The sequence below is a fragment of the Rattus norvegicus genome, chromosome 11 (genome assembly GCF_021556685.1).
Source record: "Rattus norvegicus strain SHRSP/BbbUtx chromosome 11, alternate assembly SHRSP_T2T, whole genome shotgun sequence".
NCBI classification, from domain to species: Eukaryota; Metazoa; Chordata; class Mammalia; order Rodentia; family Muridae; genus Rattus; species Rattus norvegicus.
The window spans coordinates 56,753,868-56,780,459 of NC_141544.1; the positions used below are offsets into that span (position 1 = coordinate 56,753,868).

Sequence of the window (26,592 nt, forward strand, 5' to 3'; positions counted from 1 at the left end):
TGTTGGGAATGCAGCAGAGACTAAGAGAGAAAGTCCAAAGTGCCATGCATTCTAGTACAGGAATGAACAACTAGAAGCCAATTGATGTTATATGTCATATGAGAATGAATTCTATGGGGGAAATGGGAAAACAAGATAAGGTGACTACAGTATTGCAATACATGGAGAAAGAAAGATTTCTATTTTAGAACAGCGAGTGAGAAGCTGATTTAGTAGAATCTGAAATGAATACATATATGTGTAATATATCTCTGTTACACACATACACACACACACACACACACACACACACACACACACACACACACACACACACTATACTCATTCCAAGATCACACCAAAAATATATTCTCACTCATAAAAGTCAAACATGCAGTGAGCTTCAGCAGGTCACGATGAACTAATGCTGTATATTTATTATCTTTGGAGTAGCCAACAGATAGTAAGACAGTACCTGACTTAATAGGTCTAAAGTACTACAGCTCTCCAAATGTGTGCTGATGCAAGTCTGCTTAAAGCAGCAGGAAACTGTGGTCTAGGTGAACTTCTTCCTGCTTGTCTATAAATACGCATAAAGAAACTACATGTTACAGTTGGATGACATTTGATACTCAACTTCTTAAAAATAATTCTAAGATCTTCTTGGTTGTATTGACTTTGGGTCTGGCTAATTTTGGTGTGTGATGTTTTTGTTATTTGTAAGGTTTTCATTTTAAATTATTAAACAATGTCCAAAACAGACAGACCCTAAGACAGTAGCCCTGTGAGACAACTGTGCAAGACCACACACTGGACTTACGTTCTACCCAGTTTTCAACAATCACTGTTCAAGTCAGTGTTTTCTCTAAGAACCTCAAAGATTGCACATTATTATCTTCCGGCTTACATAATTCGTATCAAAATGTTTGTTATAACTTTTTTTTTTTATTCTGTTTCTAGTTAATGCCACCGTCCCCTCTTTCTCGGCTGCTCCATCAGTTTATTTCAGTAGTTTGAATACGATGTGCCTTTGTTGTTACCCATTCTACTCGCAGCTCTGCCTTTAGGAAACCTTGTTTCTTCTGTCCTGTTTGCATCCCTGTTCGGCACTTCTTTTCCTGTCTCCCCGTCTTCTCTCCCTGTTGCTCATGTGCCCATGATGAAGTCCATGGGAAGAGTTTAGTAAGTTGGCTTGAACTGCCCTTGTGATGTCCGCACTCGAGTCCAGTACTCTTACTCTGGCCTCTCAGTGTCTCTAAGCCACAGCAGAGCCCTCCTTAAGTGCTAGAAGTTCTTTCTCAGTCACAGTTGCAGGAACTCACAGTCAAGGTGTTAGGTCTGCCTTGCTGTGTAGGAAAGTTCCTAGGTTATACTCTTTTTACAGTATTTTTACTTTGATGTTTATAGATTATGGTAGTGTTCTTAAATAATTTTTAGAGGGAAGAAGATACTGTGTTTTTTATTGTTTTTTTAAAGTAAAGCAGAATTTCCAAATGATCCTGTCACTGAATCATATATCAACTCCAAGATGACTAGAATTTGAAAAGGCTTTAAAATTCTGCTTTTTAAAATTTTTGCTCTCCTGCTTTTATACAGAATACCCAAGACTGGGTAATGTATAAAGAAAAGAGGTTTATTTTGGCTAAACATTCTGGAAGCCAAAGAGCTTACTGCCAATATTGGCTTCTGGTGATGGCTTCAGGCTGCCTCTTATCTTGGTGCAGAGTATGAAACGGAAGTAGTTATAAGAAGAATCACATATGCAAGAGAACCGAAAGAAGGTGCTGGGTTCACTTGACACCAACCCAATCTCACTGTAACCCAGGCTGAAAGAAACTACATTAATCCTTTCAAGTGGGTGGATCACTCATAATCCAAGTGCTTCTTAAAGACCCCATCCCCAGTACTGCTATATTGAGAATCACATTTCACTATGAGTTTGGGTGTGGAAAATTATATCCAAGCCATAGCATAGTTGGGTTTTATTTTTGTTATACATGTGGAGCAAAAAGGTGGGACAGCCTCGGTGTATATCCTACTACTGTGTATTCACTCTGTATCTCCATACATCTTCATTCAGACTGCTGGAAGTTTGTCGTAGACAAAAACATCACAAAATAGTTTTTAAAAGGACAATTTCTAGAAATCTATATTTTACATGAAACATCAGAAATGTTCTCATCTACTGTACTAGATTTACAATCTTCAAGCTCCTTAGGGTTAGAGGGCATGTTATTTGTCCATTGCTGCAATAAAATACCAGGACAAGGGAGATTATAGGAGGACATTATGTTGGTTCAGTTCCATAGAAATAGAGTCCATCATGGTGAGGAAGCATGACAGGAGGTGAGCACGATGGCAGGGACAGGAAGCAGAGAGCTCACATCTCAGCCATAGGCAAGAAGCAGAGGGTGGAAACTGACATTTTCTACATTAAGAAGGTCTCCAGTCCTAATATGACAGGGTTTTTTTCTGTGAACTATGCTCCTCCTCCTCTTCCCCCTCCTCTTCCTCCTCCCCTCCTCCTCTTCTTCCCCTCCTCCTTCTCCTCCCCCACTCTTCCTCCCCGTCCTCCTCCTCTTCTCCTCTTTCCCCTCCTCCTCCTTCTCCTCCTCCTCCCCCTCCTTCTCCTCCTCTTCTTCTTCCCCTCCTCCTCCCCTTCCTCCTCTTCTTCATCCTCCTCTTCTTCCTCTTCTTCCTCCTTCCTTCTTCCTTCTTCTTTCTTCTTCTTTAACATTTTCCATGGGGATTTTTTTATTTTTATTTTTTTGCTATAGTAACTCCTTTCAAATAAGGGTAGGGAAACCTCTTTATATTGTGTGCCTTTACTAATAAATGAAAAATTCTATGATGGTGTAGTTTGCAACTCTAAATAATATAGTGTGTGGAGCAAGTCAGACATAAGAGCAGGAAATGCTTACACCTGAGCTGGTTTTAAATCCCAGCAGTTAAGGGCTCTCCTTCAGTGGGCTTTTCCTAATCATGGACTTCTCATTACATGTCTGACTTTGAGGACATTAATTAAAGTGATTACTATGAGTTAACCAGTGACAGACACCAATAATAATCTCATCACAATAACTTGATCAGAGAAACCCGAACCCGGACCTATCCAGTCAAATGTCTAAGTTCTATATCTTTGATCATTAAATGTTGTCATTTGCTGATGTTTCTTGTCTCCTGGACAGTGACACAAAGGGATGAAACAACCTGCAGGCATGGCTCATGATTCCTTACAAGCAGGGGAAGGTTGGCGGAGCAGGCAAGCAGCATGGCGTGGGAAGAAAGCCTGTCATACAGTGGAGCCTATGCCTTGTCGTGGGGCAGGAAGGAACCGTAAGGGTAGTGAGACACAAAGTAACATCAACGGCTTTAAATGTGAGGCATGTAGCCGCTGAGTTGGGGAAAATTGGGAGAATAGAGAGATCCAAGGCAAAGGAAAGTAAGGTCCTGTAGAGGTCATAGTGCAGTCATGGGCTTAGATAGATTGGTCATAAGGGAAGCCTAAGAGGAGAGTGAATGGGTTTCAATTGTTTTTGAGGTTATTTTCTTTCTTGAAAGAACAAAATTCTTTGATTAATCCATGAAATTATTTTAAACAAGAAAATAATTATCAACACTAGGCTCTAAACTGAGTAGCACAAATATATCTTAATCTAGGTTACTGAACCTGGACTGGTGGTGGGTGGGGGGAGTTATTACAAAATAGAGTCAGTGGATCTTGTTGGCCATAACATGACACTGCAGAAGCCGGCACTCTTGGCTCCATCCTTTGTAGACCGATAGCTTAGGGGTTTGGCCTCAAGCTAGCCATTCCTTCATGGCCTGGGAGATGGGGAGTCCATTACCGTTACACAAGAGTCAGTTCAAAGAACATAAGATGCATATAGACATCAGAATCCCCAAAGAAAAAACTGTAATGAAAATAGAAACAGGCCAAAATTCCATGTATAAATTATTATTCCAGCTGGTCCTCCTTAAGATTAATAAAGCTATGTTAAAGTTCCTTATAATTCCACCTAAAGTCTTTTTACATAAAACAAGAAATAGACATTTCAAAAGAAAACATTTTATGACTTTACCTCTGGAAAATATTATAAATTCTTAATAATAGTAAAGAATTTAAAATTTATAGACCAGAGAACAGTATATAAAAGTAAAATATTATCTTCAATAATTCCCTCATGGAAAGAGAATTAAAAATCTTAAATCCAATTGTCTCTAACAAACCACTCAGGCTTTTAGAGGATGAGAGCTGAGGAGGAAGCTTGGGGGTAAGAGCATGATGACCTTGAGCTTGAGGCCTCTGCACCCAGGGAGAGCCACCTGTGGCAGTGCTAGCCCCAAACCTCAGCACTGCAGGTGAAGACAGGAGCCCATCTAGGCTGGGCAAACCAGTGAGCTCCAGCTTCAGTGAGAGACCCAGGTTCAAGGCAGTAAGGTCAGGAACCATGACAGAACATCCCTCACATTCTCCTCTGGCCTTCACAAGCCCACGCACTCACCACACCACACACACATTAACTAATTAAATAAATGACAAAGACCACTTAAAATTTCATTCTAGACTCTGATTATGGGCATCTTTAAGGAAACATAAAAGGGACAAAGTCTGAGTTAAAAAATATTAAGCAAATGCATCAGAAGAAAAAGGATTTAATGGTGCAATATATGTTCCTTTCTCTAATGAAGTAATTTCTCTGTGGAAACTTACATTTTGAAAGAATGAGCTAGTACTGAAGCCTAATGATTCATACTGTATCCCCTTGTAACCCCCCACCTTATTTTTCTTTAAAGCTCAGCATCATGAGATATGAAGCCTGTTTAATGAGAAGTCCACTTGCAATTGTCATGTTTGTAAAAGAAAAGTATTAAACCTGTCAGCACAGGCATGTTAAGCATCACTTCCATATGCCAATACAGAAAGCATTAATTGAAATATGTTAGCCTTTTCTGCTTGCAGCCAACATTCATGGAACAGTGATGTAATTCACAGTACCACTCTGACGCTGTGGGGATCTGATGAGGAACGAGATGTGGGCTCGCCTTGCCCAGCAAAGAAAGCACAGTTTGGCTGGGCAGCGAGTTCACAAGCAGCCATAAGGTGGAATTTGTCTCCTACCCTGTCAAGTGAGAAGCCAAGTACTGTGAAGCATGAGGTGAAAACTTCATTCCTGAGGAAGCCAGGAGCATGAGTTTGAAGGAGAGGATAGTTAGTTGAGCCTTAAAGCTGGAGAAGAAATTGCTAAAGCAACATGGATTACTTAGAAATTGGAAAATAAAGGGTAAGTCCTTAGAGAAATGGATGCCTGATTGAGCTGACCTGTTTAGAATAGTTAAGGGGAAGAAGTGAGACTCACCCTTAGAGCTCTCTTTAGAGGCTGCTGGGTTTATTGGGCATTCAGCAAGTCTAAGTAAATTTGACAGTCTGGTAGCTAGTGGCAGGTTCTCTAAGTCTATTGTTATTCTTAACTTATCTGACTTTGGAAAAGTCACCTAATATCTTTCTTTTAGTTTGCTTATAACCAGTGTATTTGTATTTATATGGGAAACGATTTAGGACTGTATGAGAAGTGAAATAAAAAAATAATAACATATACTCCTATATGCTTTCAGCATCTTACATAAATGAGAATGTAACACACTCCTGAAACATTGCCAGTTCCCTCTGTGTTCACATTTCTGAGCTGTGGATTGGGTGTGTGCTTTAAGTCCTCTAGGGTCACATGACGTGGTCCAGAACATCACCGGGGACATAGTAGTATGTAGTATGCTGCATTTCCTACTGACTGACTCTCTGCGAGCCCTTCTTCCCCTCTCTCTGCATCATTTTTTAGCTCCAATTGTGACTTGTTACAGAAGAGCCAATGGATGGAGTGGAGTTTCAAGGTCTCCAGCTGCCGGGGGGAGGGGGTTCTTCCCTCCCACCAGGCTAAGTTCGTTACCGGCTCAGTGCTGTGCTTATTAGACATCTGGGAGCCATTCAAACAACGGCGGCATAATGAAGATGTGAAAATTGGGAGAATCATGACAAGGAAAAGCTACTGAGCTTACCAGTAAGAGATGGGAGTAACATTTCCATCTCATGTGGTTCCATATCCCCAACACTTTCCGAACACTGCCCTACACCCATTACTGAACCTCACAGTCACACTGTGTTAGAGGGTAATACTCATGGTCCTTTGGCCACAAACCCTGGTCCTTTCATGCCTCCTGCATAGGTTTGACTGTGCTCTTGCACCTTGCCTTAGTTTGCTGACAAAATGCTACATAATCTTGGTCCTCGGAGCTAAGCTCTCATCAACCCTCTGGGAAGCTTAGGACCCCCCCTCAGCTGTCTGCTGGACTCTTGGCTACACACTGAAGTGTAGCGCTTCCACATCACAACCAAGTGTTGATTCACATAAGCCAATGTGTAAATAAAGCAGGGGTACCTGAGAAGGCATTTAAAAACCAAGCAACTTTTGGCCTTTTCAGTGGTTGTCAACTAGATTTGTGGTTTCTTTAAAATCTCATGTGGTTGTGAGTTTAAGGATCTAAAATAAGGTAGTGAAGGGATACATGTTTGGTGTGTGTACTTTGGGGTATTTTATTAATGTGTGTGCTTATGTGTTTTCCTCTTATACCGAAACTTTCCTTGGGCCTGCCACACTTAAATATTGCTCATCCAGCATTTTAATAAGTAGCTGTGTAAGTAAGGATGAAGCACACATTTCATTCAGCAAATGTTCAAAGCTATTTGAGTCACTGAGATGTTTAATCATGGAGGTGCCCTGACCACCATTCATTCTCAAACCCTATTAATACCGTGCGCAATATTTCATAGAATGTTCCTTTTTCATTTTTCAAAACTGTGCCTATAAAATTTGATGACAATTAAACAGACCTACGCCATGAAATAGTAATTTATGCAGCCATAAAAGTAAATAAATCCATGTATTGTAGGCTTGCCACCGAAGACAGCTGTTTTAAGCATGCTTTGTAGTCTGTTACATCAAAGTCATACAGTGCTTTGCAAGAATTTGTGGGGCTGGTGTCCTCCAAGTATCCACATACTGTGCTTTTGTCCCTTCTATGTGACCATGGGGGAGTCAATCTTTTACCCATCAGCAACAGTAAAAAATATCAACAAACCAATCAAAAACTGCCTTTTAAGTGGCTGAAACCTTTGTACAGCCATATTTCCCTTGCCTCTCCCAGGATTTGAGAAATTTCTAGGGACAGTGCCCCCTAATTTCTCTAGTAAGGAAGCCAAGAAAGAGATCTCCAGTGCTGTTGCTAGAAGATGAAGCCCTGAGTCACCAGGATCCTCTTTGGCAGTGCTCCCTAGATTCCACTGTCCCGCCAATAAAGTGAAATCAGGAGACAAAAAGCTAAGAAACAGGACAATTTCAGAACACAAAACATTTCCCAAAGCAAGCATGCAGATTTGGTTAGAAAACAAGCTGGAGTGTGGCCAGAAGAAAATATATGATGTACATAAGTTATCTGAAATATTTTTGTCTTACTGATTAATCTCTTACCTTTTATGATATTGCTCACCATGAGAAAGGTGTGTGTGCATGTGCGTGTGTGTATACAGAAAGTTATAGAAAGTTCAGGATAAAAGAATATCAGGTGTTCCAGTACAAAAATTAACCCGTATTTCTGTAATTTGGCCTGTGTTGAATTGCTAAATATTCTATGAAATATAGTTTAGCTCTGTTTCTTCATTTATTCATTTGTTTTAGTAAAGCTGGAATTTGTTTGGGAACAAAGATGTATTCTTTACTAGTAGCAGTTAACTTATTTATTATGTAGAATGTCATGTCTTTGCAAATTAAAGGTTATATTTTGTCTTTTTCACATGTGATCTGGAGCCAGGACTGAAAACTACACGATATATTTTAGAATTAAACCTTTTGCTAGTAATAGATAAGGACAGGCTAGAAGCAGGAGCAGGCCCCGTCAGTCTACATTAGCTCATGAGCCCTGAATCGCTTTCTTAAGCTCCTTAAAGACCTTTGCCAGTCTGTCACTTGCACCAGGTTTCAGGTAAACGCCTGATGTGGTCAGCTGACCTCTGCCTCTGGGAACTGAGAACCATTCTGCACACTGTGCAGGGGCTTCTATACCTAGAGTATCTTTGCCAAAAATCCCCTTCTTCATGCACTAAGGAAGAATGAACATGTTTGTGAAAACTGTACCTTGTCTCTGGCCACCAAGGGGAAGCCCTCCCTCCCAGGGGTGAGGAAAGATTGGGAGGGAAGAAGTGATCAAGGAAGGGAGGGAGGGTGGGAGAAAGACAGAGAAAGATCTATTGACCACTCCTAATTCTTTCTGATTAACTAGGTCCACACTCAGCTCACATTGAGTACCTCGCTTATTGAACACCAGTCCCAGACTACAGATATAGATGAGGGATCCAATGCAAGTTCCAAGAACATAAGGGATGGTGCGTTACCATTTTCTTAAGGGTATTTTAACAAACAAATGACCATCATGACCAAGGATTTTAACCATTACAGTTTCAGGACCAAATAAACTGATGGTTTATTGGTGGGAATGAACAATATCAGTCTTTTAAGAATTACACATAAGGGCATATGGAACGGGGCTCATGTAATCAGAAAATGTATATTAAGCATTTTATAAGGCACGGATTATCAAAAATAAAGGGCACAGGTTAATAGAAAGAGAGAAATTTGAGTAACAAATGATCCTAATTTTTAAGGCATTTGGAACCTATTAAAATAATATGTGTGAAGAAGCTATCTAAACCACATTCATAAAATTAAAGTTGGGCCTGGGCATGGAGGCACAAGTCTTTAGTCCCAGCACTTGGGAGGCAGAGACAGATGGATCCCTTTGAGTTCAAGGCCAGCCTAGTCTATATAATGAGCTCTAGGACATCCAGGGCAATGTAGAGAAACCTGGTCTCAAAAATCAAACAAATGAAAAAAATGGAAGTCTGAAGTTTCTCTTCAGTCTTCTGGGTTTTCTTATAATTATCACGACATGGACTAAACATGGATTTTCAAGCCAGTGTGACTGACTACCCAGCACACAGTTGCCTAGCACAATGCTTGACAATGAGAGGATCTCATACGGTGCATGGATCTATGCATGGATCTAAAGCAGTAGCGGAAGTATGTTTAAAGTTGTTGTGAGACATTAAAGTTTTATTTCACACTTTTATACCCCAGTGTTGATGTTATAAAATCTAAAGACAGCCTTCGTCAGCAGAGAGAGGGATTAGGAGATTCTGTGTCCCTGTGGAATTGCATCCCAGGATCAAGTTTCTGCTTTTGTTTTCCTGTCTGGTGGAGTGTGCGTGTTGGGAGAGGGGCGCTTTTGTGATTGTTGTTTTTGTCTTCATTTTGTTTTTTGATTTTCCAAAAGAGGATCTCTCTGTGTAGCCCTTGGCTGTCTTGGAACTCACTCTGTAGACTGTCCTGGCCTCTAACTCTGAGCCACGTGCTTCTGTCTCTTGAGTGCTCAGATTAAAGGTGTGCGCCCCCGTCGCCCTGTAGTATGATCTTTGTTTTTAACAAAGAAGTAGGAGCTGCTACATTCACTACATGGCTCTCCATTCTATGACCATTAAAGGATGCCACTGTTAATTTTTCAAAAATTGATTCTTATTATGCCTATTGACCTTTACATTTTTTTCTTTTTTAAAGAAAAAGCACATCCTTATCCGAGGGTATTTTTAACAATTTAAGAATATGAGAAGGATGTTGGGGTTTTTCTTGTTTTTGTTTTTGTTTTTTTTTTTTCTAAAAGTTCAAAGGGAAAGAAAAGCAGCAAGACAGTATCTTCCTTAATGAGAATTACAATGTGCTTATGCTAGCTGAGCGAGACCCAAAGAAATGATAACTAAGTTCACGGCACGTCCCTGAACTCAAGGTAGAATGGTTCTTCTTCTTCTTGTCCTCTTGCTAATGACAGGACTTGCTCCTCATGAGACAGTCAGCAATGTCTGGAGATATTTTGGGCTGTTCTACTTCTGGTTGGGAAACTTCAAGGTATCCACTCAATAGAAGCCAAAGATCTAAGTAAATACCGCTCTCTGCACAGGACATTCCTCTACAATAAATAATCATAGCTCAAACCGACCATAGCATTACAGTCGAGAAACCTTCGTTTCGTTAGAATTTCAAGAAACATTGGAAGAACCAGGTATAGTGACACATACCTATCTATAGTCCTAGCACTCAGGGAGTTGAGCAAGCAGATCCCGAGCTTAAGTTCAGTCTGGACCATATAGCAAGACTGTCTGAGAAATCCAAAATTGAAAAATAAAATATCGACTGTATACAAACAAATATGTAAGTGTAAGAGGTGATCTGACCTCAGCCTGATTAAAATAGAAATGGCCGCATGTCCTCCAAGACCAAAATTCTGTTGCCAAAGTGAGCCAAAATTAAAAATTGCTTTAACACAGTCCTGAGGTCTGAGTTATTTTCTCCATGAATGAATGTAATAAAAGTATTTTGAAATTCCATTTGAAATTGCATGCACATGTCTAGCAAGCAAGACTCAAGTTAACTATTGTTAACTTAAAATAACGCTCTACTGGTAAACATTTCATTAACTTGATATGGAAAAAAAACATAGTAAATAGACTTTAAAATAGACAGATTCACCAGTTGCTCTGCCTACTGGGCTTCCAAAAGATGGCGAGGGTGGTGTTTTCTGGGACATTATTTCTGTTTCTGAGGAACAGCTCTATGTTTCTAATCAAGTCAGCATTTCAAAGGAAGTGTGGTCCGTGGGAATGCAAAGCCGAGCTGTGACTTCACTCTTGTCAGGACATGCTTGAATCTTGTTTCAACTATGGTAGCATATCAACAACTGTTTTGTCTTATTAAAAAAATGACTAAAAACTAAAAGAATTATCATGATATTCCAAGCCAGCCTTTTTTAAAAGGCAAAAAAGGAAAACGAAGTCTGGAATTTTTCTTCAGTTTTCCTTTTAAGAGTTGCCCTGTCAAAAAGACCTGAGACTTGTTTTCAGCCTTGCTTCCGAACTCCTACCATGCAGGTGTATTTGTATTTAGATCAACAGTTCAAAGAGACGGACAACAGCAAAGGGAGCTCTTTCTGCCTTCTCCCTCCCAAGCACGGAGTGGCAGGTTTCTGGAAGGGCTGTTTGGGTTGTAGTGATGCCAGCCAGCCTTGCCGGTCCCGGGATCACTTTTTCCATCTTGTCAGTTTGCTCCTCGCTCTGCCTTCATTCTCCTGGCCACTTCTTCCTCGGTTTCTATTAAAATTTGTTCTAGAATTCTAAACAACTGCGACTCTCTGTGTTTCCTGATTCTATATGTAATTATTAGAAATGCGCTGTAATGCGCCCTTAAGGTGGGTACAGGTTTTTGTTTTTCAAGGACTCAGTAGAAAAAATCAGTGATTTTTCTCAACAGATTTTTCAGTCTAGTGGTTAAAACAGTTTGTAGAACACTTTCATATATAGTATCTATCTCTTTGGACTAGAACAATTGAACAAAGTGAGTATTATTATTCTCCTTGAGAGAGTGGAATGGGCAGAGCACCCCTAACCATACCATGCTGGCCTCAGATTTTTAGAGATCCACTTGTCTCCAGAGGGTTGGGATTAAAAGTATGTACTACTATGACCAGCCCAAAGACTTTCGAGACAGACAGACAGACAGACAGACTGACCAACCGACTGAACAACTTTAAGTGTCATTCTTCAGGAGCTCTCCACTATTAGAAACAGGGTCCCTGACTAGCCTAGAACTCAAGTTAGTTGCCTACGCTGGCTGGTCAGTAAGCCCCAAGGATTCACTTGCGTCCCTCTCCTGTGCCAGGCTTATTATTATGTGCCTCATAAGTAGCCTTTTATATGGATTCCGGGTACCAGACTCAGGACCTCATGCTTTCAAGGAAAGCACTTTACCAACTGAGTTGTCCTCTAAATCAACAAAGGCTATGGAATATTCAGTGACTGCCCTATGAAATTTTTAGCAATGATAACATTAAATGTTCTAAGAAATAATCTTATTTGAAAATACACAAAATAATTTCATTTGTTATATTGTAATATGTTCTCAAAAGCATATTATTGAGAAAATGAATCCATGTCACTATTAAAGGGACAAAACCAGGTTCTGAACTGTTACTCGAAACCTTGGCTGCACACTGAAATCCTTGATAATGACTTCATCATTGTCCAACTCTGATCACCACTAGTCTCTGGGAAGCTGAAGAAGAGGGCAACAGGAAAATATCTCTGCTTCCGGTGGGGAGAATGATTCAGTTTTCTTTACTATCACCTCCTTGAAAGAGAATAACAGAAACTCATTAATAGTTTAAAACTTAATATATAGAGCTATGAAGCTAGACCTCGTCTGTGAGTAAAATAGGACATAGCACGTGGTAATGGTCCTGTTTCCCTTCAATACCAAACACTTGGCAATCAGACCCATCTGTTGCCCTCCAATAATGTCAAACTTTGTGAAAATAATAGGCAAAATATCATGTGTTGTCTAAAGTATTCATTTTTAAAATACAAGCTACTGTTTCAATGTGTGGTCACAATGGAGTTGAATACAGGTTTTCAACTGAGTTAATTCTGTTTGCTATACAACAGAGTTAAAGCCAGTTAGTCCCAGATGGAGTTCAGACTATTAGAAGAGCATTTAACATAAGGTGGATACCTTTCGATATAAAAAATCATTTGCTCCCTAAAACAATGTCAATTTGTACAAAAAAACAGTATCATGGGTATCCTACTTCAGATCTGAAAATGATTATTTTCTTAGACAAGTTGGTCTACCAGCTGTTCTACAAAGGTGTTTTAATGTCTGTCTGCTAGCACCTTCTCTGACTGGAAGTGTACTATTTATATACATGCCTGAGGAACATGCATTTTTGGAAATAGACATTTACCAGCAGCTGGCACGAGAAGTGGAGCTGTGAGCTCCACCTCTGCTCCAGGAGAGGCACCTGCCACCTGCTCACAGTCCTGGAGCTCAGTAGTTCCACCGCTCTCTGAGGTTCTAGTCTTCCCCTCTTCATCTCTCAGCTACCTGTTGAGTGCACAGTTCGCTGATATTTCTGTGGTCTACTTAAAGGACGACGGAACATTAAACTCTCAGTGTTCCATACAGCCACATGTTACCCTGTCTCTAAAGAGATAAGAGCTCCTCTACCCAGGGTAGACTCACTCCATTTGCAATCTACACCCAATCATTGATCTCCCCTAGAGCAGACTCCTCACTGGCCCTCTTACCTGTGTTCCCAGCCATCCCTTTCAGTCCTAACTTTCCTTCCCTTCAATGTCAAGAAATGCTAGCACTCTTCTGTTTAACAATAAATAGGAGGGATGAGCAGTTCCCTCTTCCCAACCATTTCCTCCCCTGTATCTGCCTGTCCTTGCTTTCCAGAGGAACTGCTCCCTGTCCACCACCCTGTTCACTTTGTGTACATTTTCACGTCCTAGTCCTACTGTGTAAGCACAGAGGGAATCCTACAATCTCACACACAGATGATCCCCTAGCACACACTCATCTTCCTGAGCTTTCCAGCAACAGCTCCAGCAGAAGCTACTTTATCTGTCTTGAAATAATTTCTTCTGTGGGCTTCACTCATCCCTTTTGCTCCTCTTGGTCCCCCCGCCCCCTCCCCATCTCTCCATTCCGGCCTCCTCTTTATCCATTCCTTAAAGGCACACAAGGACTTCCTAGCCCTCTTATCCCGAGGACTCTTTGCTTTTCATTTGTCCCTTGATAATTTTGTTCATCCTTGGCCTCAGCCACAGTGGGTTGGAGCCAACGCCTAAGAGCCAGTGTTGCACAGCTCTTTTCTGCTCCGTACCAACTGTCATGGACAGCTAAAGAATCATCCAAAGTAAGAATATCATTGGCTCCCACTTCAGCAACAGCCACAGCTCAGGGCTTCATTCATACAGCCATGTTAGCAACAGAGCCCTGGCCTTGGCAGGGATGCTCACCAGTTTCTGAAAGTGTCTCACACATTAGTAATGTCTCTCCAGACATTATTTCCAGCTGATTTCTAGCCAGCTCCTCTTGAACACCCAAATGTCAAATGGAATTCATTTTCTTCTCCTAAAGCAATCCTTTCCTGTACTAGCCCATCATTTGGCTAACAGGCCCATTGCTTTGCTGCTAATACCCTCCTCTTGTCCACCTAGCCACTGTACCCACTCAGCTAATAGGTATGTGTCTTCACTTCATTTCATAAGGATTTAGTTCAGTAAGATGCTCAGTCGGGTACCACAGAGGAAATTCTCTTGCGGTGATCGTAAAACGGGGTGTTCGAGCAAAGAATGAGTACCAGAAGAGCTGATGAATGTGGAAGTGAGATGGGCATACAGAACACATGTCATGGAGACCAGCCAGCCACATGGTGCCACTTAATTCAACATCCAGAAGTACTTTGAATTCATCTGTGCCAGAAAATGCAGTATCGCAGCCTCTGTGCCCTCCAACTACATGTCTACCTCACATTCACTCTCCACTGTACTTCTAAAGAAGTGATTCCCATCAGACCCTGCATCCTTTCCCCACAGTTGAGATTTCCTGTAGCTCTCCAATGCCTTTGAAAGAAAGTTCAAGTGAACACCCAGAGAAAACCTCCTGCCAGGAGAATTTCTGGCCTGCCCTTTAAGACTCAGCATTGATATCAGACACTCTGAAGCCACCCTTGGCTTTCTTAGGCTGCTGCTGTACTCACAGTCTGATTCAGGACGTAATTATTGAACATCAGTATCATCAGTTCTGCTTGCACGGAAGAGTACCTTTGAAAAGGTAATCCTTTTTAAAACATTTCTGTTTGAGAAAACATACTTAAGAAATTATACAAAACACAAGAATTTCAGTATTCAAGAGGGTGAGCCAGGAAGATCCCAACTTTCAGGCTAGCCTGAACCAAGACCCTATCTCGAATGAATGAATGAGGAATGAATGAATGAATGAATGAATGAATGCTAAAAGAATAAGAAGGGGAGCTGGATAAAGCTTTTCTACTTAGCCTATATGATGTCCTAGTGTCAATCTTCAATGTCTCAATGGAAGGAGAGATGGAGAGATGAAGGGATGGAGAGGGGTAGGAAGGGAGGAAGGAAGGAAGAGCGAATGATTTCCACACTGGAAGAGAGTAAACAAGAACAAAGTAGAAGACAGGAAGAAAGGGGGCGCTGTGTCATGTACAGCATATATTACTCTGTCGTAAGATATTGGCTAGCATGCTTTCCCAGCACAGTGTCTGACCTGAACCACAGGTTGAGATACAAAGTAGGTATGCGATAGTATCTGTAGGATGGGCGGAAGCAAATTGTAACAACTGCCCAAAACTCTATAAAAGTCTTTCCCTTATTTTATTTACATGTGCGGGAGCGGGGAGATGGAACCATGGGAGCATATATCTTTAGTTTGTATAGGCCACATTCCTGCCCTGGGAATTGCTTTTTGTGGTTCACAGAATGAATCTGGTGGTCTCCAAGGACGAGCTCATGGCCTCGCCTATTCAGTCAGCCTTTTGGTAAACACATGGAAGGAGTCTACCACTTGATGGTTCGTTCACTTTACAGTTTGCCAGAGGCTCAAGCAAAAGGTCCTAATTAAAAGATCTGTTGTTTCTGTGGTCTCTTGCTCAATGGTAAGGAGAGAATCCCCAGGGCTTCATCCCATCCCCACACAGTGAATCCAGTTAATCTTCTAGATTAAAACAAAACATGCACTCCACCCTCAAAATTTATAGTTGAGTCTCACACATAGTGTAGTTTCCTTTACTCTCCGGAGGCCCTCTCTACATGTGGATATAAAGATGTTGGTCAGTCTCTCAACTCCAGTGGTTCTCAGTCCTGGAGAGGAGCGGGCAGATTCTGGCCTGCACGAAGTCCAAGCATGCCTGTCTTTTGAAAGTGTTCCTGACACTGTCCTAGAGTCAAGACAGTGCTCACTGCACTCCTCCCTGAATTGCTTCACATCCCCTCTCCATCCTTCGAGCCTCTGCCCCTCAACTTGGCTGATGCTTTCCAGCACCCTTGCTTATAGAAGGAAGACAGTTGGCCAGACCACCACAGCGCACTTCCCACACTCTGAACGACGTGTGTCTGTTTTCTTGTTTATTATCTGTCCCTCTCACTAGGTTAGGAACCTGATGATCTGTTGTTGGCACTACTGTCGAGCCCTAGATCTAGGAATGTGACTGCTGGGCTGAGGCAGGGGGAGAAGGAGCCGCAAGGAGCAATTAGAAATCTGAAGGAAAAGTCATACTGACAACAACAAAGTCACAGAATGCCTTCGGTGAGCTATTCACGCTAACAGTACTTACTAATCACCACATCAAAGATTACCTACTCTTGCTATTTCTTTACAAAAGAAAAATTAAACCCACAAAACAATATATGCTTACAGAAAAAAAAATGTTGTTAAAAGTGAAAGTTCTTTGGTGTTTGTTATTTGAAGTATTTTATATTACAGAATTAACATATAGGTTGATTTTAAAGGAACCAAGCTATTTCAAATTTCAAATGTAGTATTAAGTAACTGTGTTCTCTATGAACATGGTGTCAACACCTGAAGTTTGCCCTGTAGCAAGACATGGATCGGGGTAGGTCAGGGATTTGGTGGGAGCCATATTTTCCTAGACAACCTGTCTTCTGAGTGTTACCTGTTTCAGACGACTTACTTTTCATTAAATTATCCCATATTTCTATTCTTTCTCTTTATCCAAAATGAGGTCTGATTATGTATATTAATAATAATGTTACTTATTACAGACGTCAGTTCTCTAAATGGAGGCTTATGATTAATGTATGTTAAGGTTGATAGATTAATTTGGTGATAGTTCTGATAGCCTCTCACTTACCAGAGTTCAGGCTTAGGCATATTCACTGGCTTAGAGGCTAAATTCCACCTGGTTTTTCTAAACAAGTCCTAATGGAACATAGCTGTATCTGTTCATCTGTATATTGTCTGTAGCTGTTCAACATGCTACAACCACAGAAACCATATATCAGCAAAGTCTAAAATCCTATATGAGACAAAAATTGGCCAATTTTTAGTTTAACTGACCAAAAGAATCATACTATCAGACATTAGAATGAACCCAGTGAGCTGTGGTGGGGGTTGGGGGTAGGAATGAGAGTGCTGGGATTTTTGTCTGTAATGCTGCACATGTCTAGCTGCTTTTGGTAGAAAGAGAATCAGCAAGAAAACAGCACTGCATGGGCCAGGGAAAGGGTATGAATGCATGTTCCATCAGCAAGAGTCTCAACAAGAACACGGTACAGGATGGGGCAGGGAGAATGAAGGCATGTTCCATCTAGTTGGGTCCTGTCTTCCCATCCAACAAGTCACATCTTCTCCCTTTCTATGATGTCCCCTCCCAGGAGGAATAGTGCTTGCTGAAAATGTGGCCAAGATTTTCAGAATACCTATCAGTTGGAGCCTTTAAATTTAAACCAGTCTGCCCTGTCTTTGCTGCCAAACTTCATAAATCATTCATCTGAACAATTAAAGGCTGGGCACCTGCTGAATGCTGGCCCAGGTGCAGCAGGTTAACCCCCTCCTCCCAGCTGCTTACCATGAAAGGTAGGGGGACCTCACACCAAGTCAGCTGGGAAGGAAACAGGAGGCATTTGGTTTTCGTCTCTGTTGAGCTTGTATTTCCCTGGAGTCCCACGTTACTTAGGGAGCACCCTCTGGAGACCCACTGCAGGTGGAAAGCATTACAACCAACAGGCTTGCTAAAGCTAACCCCTTCCCTTTGCTGTGTAGACCTGGTTTCTAGGAAGTTTTTCCCTCTGTAGAGCTTGGTCTGTGTGATCACATTCTGTCAGACAAGACGCTGGCTGTGTCATATAAAGGTTTGCTTTAGAGTTGGGCTTAGAATATTTCTTTTCATTTGAACATTGCTACACACTCTTCTAAACTCAGTCTGGGTTAAAAGCAGCCTAAACATTGAGTGACCTACAGAATTGAGAGGAAACAAGTTAATTCTGTGTCTGGCTTGTTTATCTGCCCACTGTATGGCTGTGATTACCCTGAATTTTTAATAACAAAATTGCAAAGCGAAGAGGGACCTTCAAGACTATCTAATTTTAGCGATGTAGAAATGGGGCCTGCAGACCTGGAGTAATTGTCCACAGTGATGACGTCTATTCCTTTAGGCCTTCAGACCAAATGGCTTAATCCTTAGTTAGGCATCCCACTTGTAAGACTGCCCCACTAAAGCATTATTTAAACAAAAGGAAATGCCAGAAACTGAGTTTGCGTTCAGATTGCTTTCTTTGATGAGTGTGTGTATGTTCTGAGAATGCTGCTTTTTGCAAATCAGACATTCTTGCTGGATTGCATCAGAGTCCAGGCGACATGATTGATGCATAAAGGGCAGAGGAGGGATGACGTAATGGCTCGGGTGGCCTTTACCTGAGAATTATCTCTGGCTGTATATTGCTAAGTGTCTGTGTGACTCATGCGCTGAGGTGCTGCCATCCCTGTTATTCAGCCCGATAGCCTCACACTTACCTCACCCTATGTCTCTCTGCTTTTCTTGCCAGATCTGATTAGAAGTACTTTTGTCTTAAGCTCATGTTTATGAAGCCTAAGTGCACTTTGCACCAGTGACCACAGTGACTCAGGCAAAGAGCTTGATGTTTACATCAACTTAGATCAAGAAGTACTTGCATAGCACCTACTATGTGCGCCCCACACTGTCAGTGTTCTCTTACATAAGTTTTTGGTCTTTTTTTTTTTTTTTTTTAGTTTTTTGGTCTTTCCACATCAGTTTGACAAACTCATTCCAAAATAAACCTGAAACAAACACCTACTGTGAGCCGAGCCATGATTATAGCAGATGCTTTCAAATGCCCTCTTTTCTTGTTTGTTTTTGTTTGTTTGTTTTGTTTTTTGCCCCAACAGTGTGGGGCAATTATTACCTGTACCATTTTAGGGATGAGGACACTGACCCAGCTAACTTGGATAGCTGAATTGAGGTTGAAGCCCTACTTTCTTGGCATGAAGTTCAGTACTTTTCCCACTGCATCACAAATGTTTCTAATCTGTGGGGGCTTTTCAAAGTGTATGTATAGTTCTCTTGAGTTATATTCATACTTGATTTATGATCTTCATATTTGATATACTGTCTATCACTCTCTTTTTCATTGGTGTGCTACAAGTCAAGAGAACAGGAATACATTTATTTATCAAACAATAATTAGTGAGCTGTACAGTGGAGTTTTATCATAAAACACTAATTTACTTGAATTTAATTATATCTGCTCAGCAAATGAATATAAAAAATGTAGAATGTGTTCAAACATGTCTCCTTAGCTTATGTTCAATGAGTCTGTACTGTGGACCTAAGATTAAAAAATATACTTACTGATTTTCCTCAGACCACATGTATTCCCATTTGCCTCTCGGAGTAAACATCTTGCCTTGCCCAGTGTAATGCCGTTTTGTACAGCGTGTATCATGAACACATGCCAACCATTCATCTTTTATGCAACCAACGTCATGTTATCTATGCCAGAGCTCTAGGGGAAATCCATCTGGGTCTAGCCTACTAAGAAACATTATATTGTCTTCCTGCAGGAGGCCATCCTAACTCAACTTGAAGGTTTTTTCTTTAAGTACTCTCTAAAAATCCTAACCTCCAAATGAAAGCCACCTCTTTGGGAGTTCAGTTGTCTATATTCAAACAGGAAATTTTAACTAGGTATTCTAAAATTTTCTTAGGCCAAGAGCATATGTCGGTTGCTGAATGTATTGTCTGTTTTCTCTGTATTATGCCAATCCACTAGGGTTAATATTGAACAGACAAAATATCAGTGTCCCTATAACAAAACTGTTAGGCCAGCTGTGGTAGCATATATCATACTAAGTATGGATAGCATATGCCCAGCATTTGGGAGGCAAGAAGGTTAGGAGTTCGAAGCCAGCCTTGGCAACATGTTAATAAGATCAGCTTCCGCTACGTAAGACCCTGTCTTCAACCATAACAATAAAAACTGTGTTACCACTGAAAGCATAGGAGAGATGCCAACAGAAGGAAACGGAACGGTGAGAACTGCCGTGATCGACTGCCCTGTCAGAGAAGTGGAGAGAGAACTAAGAAAACTACCCTGGGTCGAGTGAGGTGGCTGAGTGAGGGGAAGCTTTTGCTATGGAGCGGGATGATGAATCCCAAGCTCCACATGGAAGGATAAAGCAAATGTCTGCAACTTGTCTTCTGGCCTCCACATGTGCTGCGCGCGGCATGCGCGCGCTCACACACACGCACACACACACACCCAAACAAGAAGAATAAACATTTAAACCAATTCCTATGTATCCATAGAAAGGAAACTTAACATTCTAAAATGATGTTATTTACAATATATATCTAGGAATTCTTAAATTTTCATTTAAATACAAAACACAAGATGTTAACAGTAATAACATCACTTGAGAATGGGAGAAAGAGGTCCTTAACACATTCGGCAAGGTTTTGTGTTTCTTCACATTTTTCTCCAGTCCTGAGAGGAAGAACCGTAAGGATGGAGAACACAGAGGGAGGTTGCCATGACGTCAGACTGGACCTTTGTCCCACTTGCCTGGAGTCTGCAACCAGTTCCTACCACAGACCCTTTGCTCCTGCACAGCCATGTCCCATCCTTGCCCACCTCCAGGACCATTTTACAGCTCACGTGCCCAGACCCAGAGTGGAGAGTGGTCAAAGAGAGACAGAAGAAGCCAACAAGAAGTAGACATTTTTATAAGAAAAAGGGAAGCAAATTCTAAGATATCCTGCAGCAATGGGCCAGAATGCCTTTAGCAGTAACTCCTCAGCTAACAACTGGAGCCATACAGCTGTGCAGGCCGGAGAGCACAGAGGCTTCTAGAGGCCATGCTTGTCTTTGGGTTATTTCCTTTGGGTAAGTCGTTTCCCTAAATAATTTCCAAAATTGTTTATGACTGAAAGAGTTACATGCTCCTTTTGAGTGTCTGCCAGCACCCCCTTTTCCTCATGTCCGGGACCCCATCATTACCATAACTGCTGCCCGAAGATGGCTGAGTGTTGACTCTTATCTCTCAGTCTTTTCTGTGACTGTCTGCTCCAACGGCCCCTGTGACAGAATACACAACAAGAATCTCCCTTCTCCATAGCCACCGAGGCCATCGTCAGATCCCATCGAGTTTGTTTTGCCTCTTTTATTGTGTGTTATTAAAACTCAGCTCTGGAATGATGAGAATCCAGCTTGTTTATTTTATGTCTGTCCTTCCCGTAAGAAAATTTCAACTTGGGCTACACTTGGTCTTCAGACACTTAGAATTTTCTGTGTAAGTTTAAGAAGCTAAAGCTAAGAGCAAATGTTCCCGATGATGTTTTGAATCAGATAAACAAAATAACAGTTGCAGCATGTGAGCCAAAGTAAGCAAAGTAACGCAGGGTAGGACCCTGCATCGTGTGGAGCTCACTCTGCCATGCTTCACCACCCAGGGCCCTTTTAACTGAACTCTACGTGGTACATGGTAGATGACACAAAGTGAATGTACTGGTCTTGTTTATGGAGACTTGATACATGTTCATCTTCATAGTTCCTTGAGCATTTATCTGCTTCTTTAGTGCTGTGCACGAGAGTTTGTACATCAGGCCGACACCTGCTTGTGCTGTGACTCTCTCTGCTGGGCTTTTTCTCTGTCCTTGGTCTTCAGTACCCATTGGTAGGTGTTGGAAGTTGGGAGAACAAGTCGCCTGGTTGTTGTCAGCTCAGAAGGCTGCTCTTGCTTTCTGACTTTCTCTGTATGACAGTGAGCGTCAATTTGAGTCTATCTGGTTACCTTCTACTCATTGTGAGGAAAGTACATTATGGCTTGTCCTTTCCATTTAACTAAGAGCAAGCCTTAGTGACCTAAAAACAAAACTAATTCTCAATAGATCATTCTTGTGTTAATTATGGAGTTTTAGTAACCTGTATTGAATGCTCCCCACCATAAGGCGAGGGGAGGGAGGAAGGAAGGAACAAGATCATTTAAAAAAACAGACATGTGTCAAGGACTGGAGAGATGACTCGGCAATTAAAAGTGTTTGCCCTCCTGCTCTTACAGAGGACCTTTGCTTGCACTCACACACAGTGGCTCACAACTATCTGGAACTCCAATTTGAAGGAATCCAGTTTCTCATCTGAAGACTCCTTCTTTGCACAAAATGCACACACAAACATACAATACATAAAAGTTTAATTTATTATGCAATAAAGAAGAGTATCAGAGACAAAATCCATTCTCAGTTGGGTGACTGGCACTGAGCAGCCTAGAGCTGACCCCCAATTTACCCAGGTTTTGCTGTAATCACAGTTCAAGGCCATCCTTAGAGTGATTTTGTTTTTTATTTACTTTCTAATCCAACATGTTTAAGAATTTCATATATTTTATCACATTCTCACCCCCACTCAACTCACTAACTCCTGCCACATCCATGCCGACCCAGCCTCTCCCTTTCCCTGACTCCCTCTTCTCCTCCATTCTCCATTAATTCCAGTTTGTGTTAGCCAGCTACTCTTGGGTGTAAGGCATAGTGAGTGTGGTTAAATACCACAAGTCAAACCATTAAACAGAACTGACTATGCCTTTCCCTACAACCATCAAATGCTCCTCAGCTAAGGGTGGGGCTATATGTCCACCTTCCCCTCCCCTGTGATTTTGTCTGGTTTAAGATTATGCAGGAGATATATATATATATATATATATATATATATATATATATATATATATATATTACTGTATCCATGGATAGTTAACCTGACATTGTGGCTTGTGATTGATTGATATATATATATATATATATATATATATCACAAAGTTTTTTTGTTTGTTTGTTTTTCATTCATTTGTTCATCTATCTGCACTGTTGTGTTCAGAAAACACTATTACCTTAAAGTCATCCACCACCTGTAACTCTTACAATCTCTCCATCCCTTCTTCTGAGAAGATTCCTGAACCTTCAAGGGAGGGGTGAATATAAATACCCCATTTAGGGCTGAGCATACTAAGTCTCTTATTCTCTACATGTTCACCAGTTATGGGTTTCTGTGATAATCACCATTTACATTAGAGAGAGCTTGGCTATTGAAGGTTGAAAGATGCACTGATCTATGGGTATAATATTAAGACATTTGGTATTGTTTGATTCTCTGTCCATTTTGTAGAATAATAGTATTAAGCTCTCCTCTATAGTAGCCTATCTTGCCACAGTTCCATGGCCTCCATAACAGTAGAGCCATCCTTAAGCCAGAAAGTAATTGGTGTTCCCTTACATCTGTACCACTATTGCACAAGTGAGCCTATCTGGCCAAGCAAATCATTTTTGTATATTGAAGAATTCATGGCTAGGTGAGATTACTAAATTTTTTTTTGCTTTAGTTATGTGAGTAGAACTTTGCAGAAATATGAAAGCTAGTCAGTAGAGGTGAATCATCCAGGTCACTACCCACTTATGAATATGATTCATATGGGTGTTTTCAGCAATTGGGTCTTCTTGATTTCAAGTTCTAGAGGGTGTCCAGAAGGAGAGTAGCAATAGCCTGTTGTAATGGGGATCTCTATGACCCCAATGGTGAACAACTCACTATAGAAGATATAATAACAACAGTCCTTTCTGTCCATTGTGCTTCCCATGTACTTCTGGGTGTGGTCTACCTACCTACCACTGCACCCTTAAAGAAAAGTTGACTCTTTTCCCCCCAGAAGCCATCAGCTCTTTATAGTTCCTCAGAAGTCCTTTCACCACTCCATGCTAGAATGTTGACTGGTTTGATGGTGTGCAAACAACCACAGTTGCTGACAATTCGCAGCCATCCTGTAATGTCCAGGAGATATTATTTAACTCCCGTCCTCCTCAGCCCTGCTCTTAGCTGTCTTTTTGTCCTTCTCTTTGACATGGACCCTAAGCCTTGTGGGTGAGGAGAAGGCATAAATATAAATGTTCCATTTGTAGCTAAGTATCCCACTTAACACTTCTCTCTATGCTTTAACTGACCAGCATCCAGTGTGCACACATACTTCTCTGATAAGATCTGAAAGCTGTACTAGTCCAGGAGTACAGAGATTGAAGGGCAGTGTCAGCTATGTTCGTTTACAAGGGTGATAGTAGGGCCTATGAGCTCCCAGGCAAGTTCCTTGCCATATTTTCAGTACCATACACGTTTTCTCCTGTGGAGTGGACCCTAAATTTACCAGCATGCTACTGATTAACCCTATAAGCTTCATTTCACTCTTGCCACACTGGTCATTACTGTAGTTCACAGTGTCCACAGCTGACTGAGACTGTTGGTGATCCCTTTACTCTGTACTCTTAGCCTACTTAGCTGGCAATACTGTGAGAGCTAGCCATCCAAGTGCTTTAAATCAGACAAGTTCTTCATGAATAGAAACTAGAATGTTGTTTAGGGAGACTGCCTTGTTGCTTCGATTGCTATTATTAAGATATAGGACTGACAAGTGATACTGGAAATGATACAGAGAGAGCTAAGTGTGGGAGGGAGGGAGGGAGGGAGGGAGGGAAGGAGGGAAGGAGGGAAGGAAGGAAGGAAGAGTGAGTATCTGTCAGGGCCTGCATCATATAGCATAGCATCTAGTTATTAGCTTTCTAACTGGTTTCTAATTGTCTTGGGATTTGGGAACCTGAGACTTCCCTGGAGATTAGGTTAGATTAGGTTCATTTCCCTAGCACCACCTTGCCTGGGACCTGTGCACAGGGTGTGGCCCACCTCTAAATCGTAACATTTTCCAATCCCTGATGTTTGTACTAGCATAATTACGATAAAGTGCTGCTGGTTCTGGAGATAATCTCTGCGCTCACATCTGGGTTTCAGGTTCTTTTGAGTAAGGCTGCTGAGGTAGAGGGGAGGAAGGAGCCTTTCCATAACATTAAGGCCATTCCTGATAGAGGTGATTGCTCCACCTTTCCCCGTTAGATCCCCTGCCAGCAACAGCACAGGCTTGAGCCAAGGCCAAATGTTTTAATACTGTATGGCCTCACTTGATAAAGTCTGTGCATGGCAAAGGGGGGGAAACAAGCCAAAGTTTCGCAAACTTAAGTTTTCCAAGGTTCCTCTCTGTGATTTAGGCAGCTCGCGCACCCTCCTTCTAAGTATTACCATGTGTTTGCTGGAGTCACCGGTAGCCTGGGATCCTCATTTCCCAGTGTTTCTAGAGATTAGAAATTGCAGGAAGTGCTGGTCACGTTAAGATGGAAATCTACTGTAACTGAGCAGAATCGTGGTGTCTGACAAAGAGGACAATGGCAGAGACAGGGAGCAAGCGAGACGAATGCTGCGATCTTTCCAAGTAACACTGAGCTATTATGGTCTGTTAGTCAACAGCCTTCAGTGCTAATGCTTTGCATGTGTTCTCCGGACTCGCTCTCCCCACCGCTAGAAACCCTGGACTAGGAACTCTGGTCTGTGTCTGCCCCGTGGATTTCACGTGGATAACTAGCATGGGGAGGCCAATAAATAGCTGCTGGGCATCTGAGTAGTTAAAGCCAAAGCATTGCATATCCCTTGGCAAGAAGGGGACACTGATAACAACCACATGCCCGAGCGGTTCCCCAACCTGGAGTACCTGCAGGTGTAGGAAGGAGATGGTCTTCTCCATTTGCACAGATTTTCAAATTTTGTATGTACTATAACATTAGCCTTAACGTCTACCAAACCTTTACTGTAACTACTAACAAATGACAAAATTCATGGATAAGCTTAGTAGAATGAAAAGGAAATGAGGTCTCAGGTTTTAAAGACTCAACTGTCTCGGAAGGAGAACTCAAATTCATTTTAGGTGACTGAATTTGGTGAAGCCAGTTCCAATGCGATCACTCAAAGTTTTGGCTCCTGTTTGAAGCCAAATTAATGGATATTTACCAAACTTAGAATATCACCAAGGATATGGGGTCTATCTTGAGTTCAATTTATTCTTCCGTTGTTGTGAAACAGATTGTCAGCAAATAGAAATTATTCCTGAGGGATCAGACCTTAGTAGTATGAACACTAATGACAGCAGCGAAGCAGAAACTAGATTGTCTGCCCTGGTTAGCCGCCTGTACAGTGAACGACCTTAATGGACCATGAAGACTGGAGGGCTGGGGTGATGTGGGTCACAGCGCAAAGAGCTTGGGCAAGCAAAGCACAGGGGAGCCTTTCATCGCCTCTGTGGACATTGAACATTTTCTGTCCATAGAGCAGGCGCTCAATTTCCCCAGGTTGTTAATCTGGCACCTTTCATGAACATCACTGTTCACTCTGGGAAGTGAAAAAGCAAACAGCCAAAACATCTAAGTGTTAAGGGGAAAGAAAACTAGCAGAGGAAGTTACCGTAGCGCTTGGTGTACTGGCGCCTTTCCCTTGGATCTGGGAAGGCAAAGGTAGATTAAAACTTGCAGCTTTGGCAGTCTCTTTAACAGTAACCAGCGGTCTCGGGAACAGAGGTGCTTGCTATAAACACACACAGAGTCCAGCCCTTGAGAACCAAGTAATGGACTAGAAAGTAAAAGGCTCATCCCACCATGTATTGATTTTGCCATGTTTGCCTTTTCTGTTCTAAAGGGACTGGTGTTTCCCGACCTGGTGTAATGTGCTCCTTTGCGTTGCCCACCAGTTAT

The 26,592-nt window shown here is 41.6% G+C and overlaps 2 protein-coding genes across 16 annotated transcripts in view; one reads left to right on the plus strand and one right to left on the minus strand.

Moving 5' to 3' along the window:
- Cmss1 (cms1 ribosomal small subunit homolog) overlaps nucleotides 1-26,592 on the plus strand; it is a 297,760-nt gene that overhangs the window by 125,663 nt on the left and 145,505 nt on the right. The window contains exon 1 of one of the 13 annotated variants that reach the window (XM_087575885.1): nucleotides 26,091-26,355. The exons of the other annotated variants lie outside the window; for them this stretch is intronic. The gene's annotated coding sequence lies outside the window, so the exon portion shown is untranslated. Of the gene's footprint in view, nucleotides 1-26,090; nucleotides 26,356-26,592 lie in introns of those variants that run through there. 13 annotated transcript variants of the gene reach the window in all.
- The window catches only part of Filip1l (filamin A interacting protein 1-like), a 239,441-nt gene that overhangs the window by 122,757 nt on the left and 90,092 nt on the right, over nucleotides 1-26,592 (minus strand).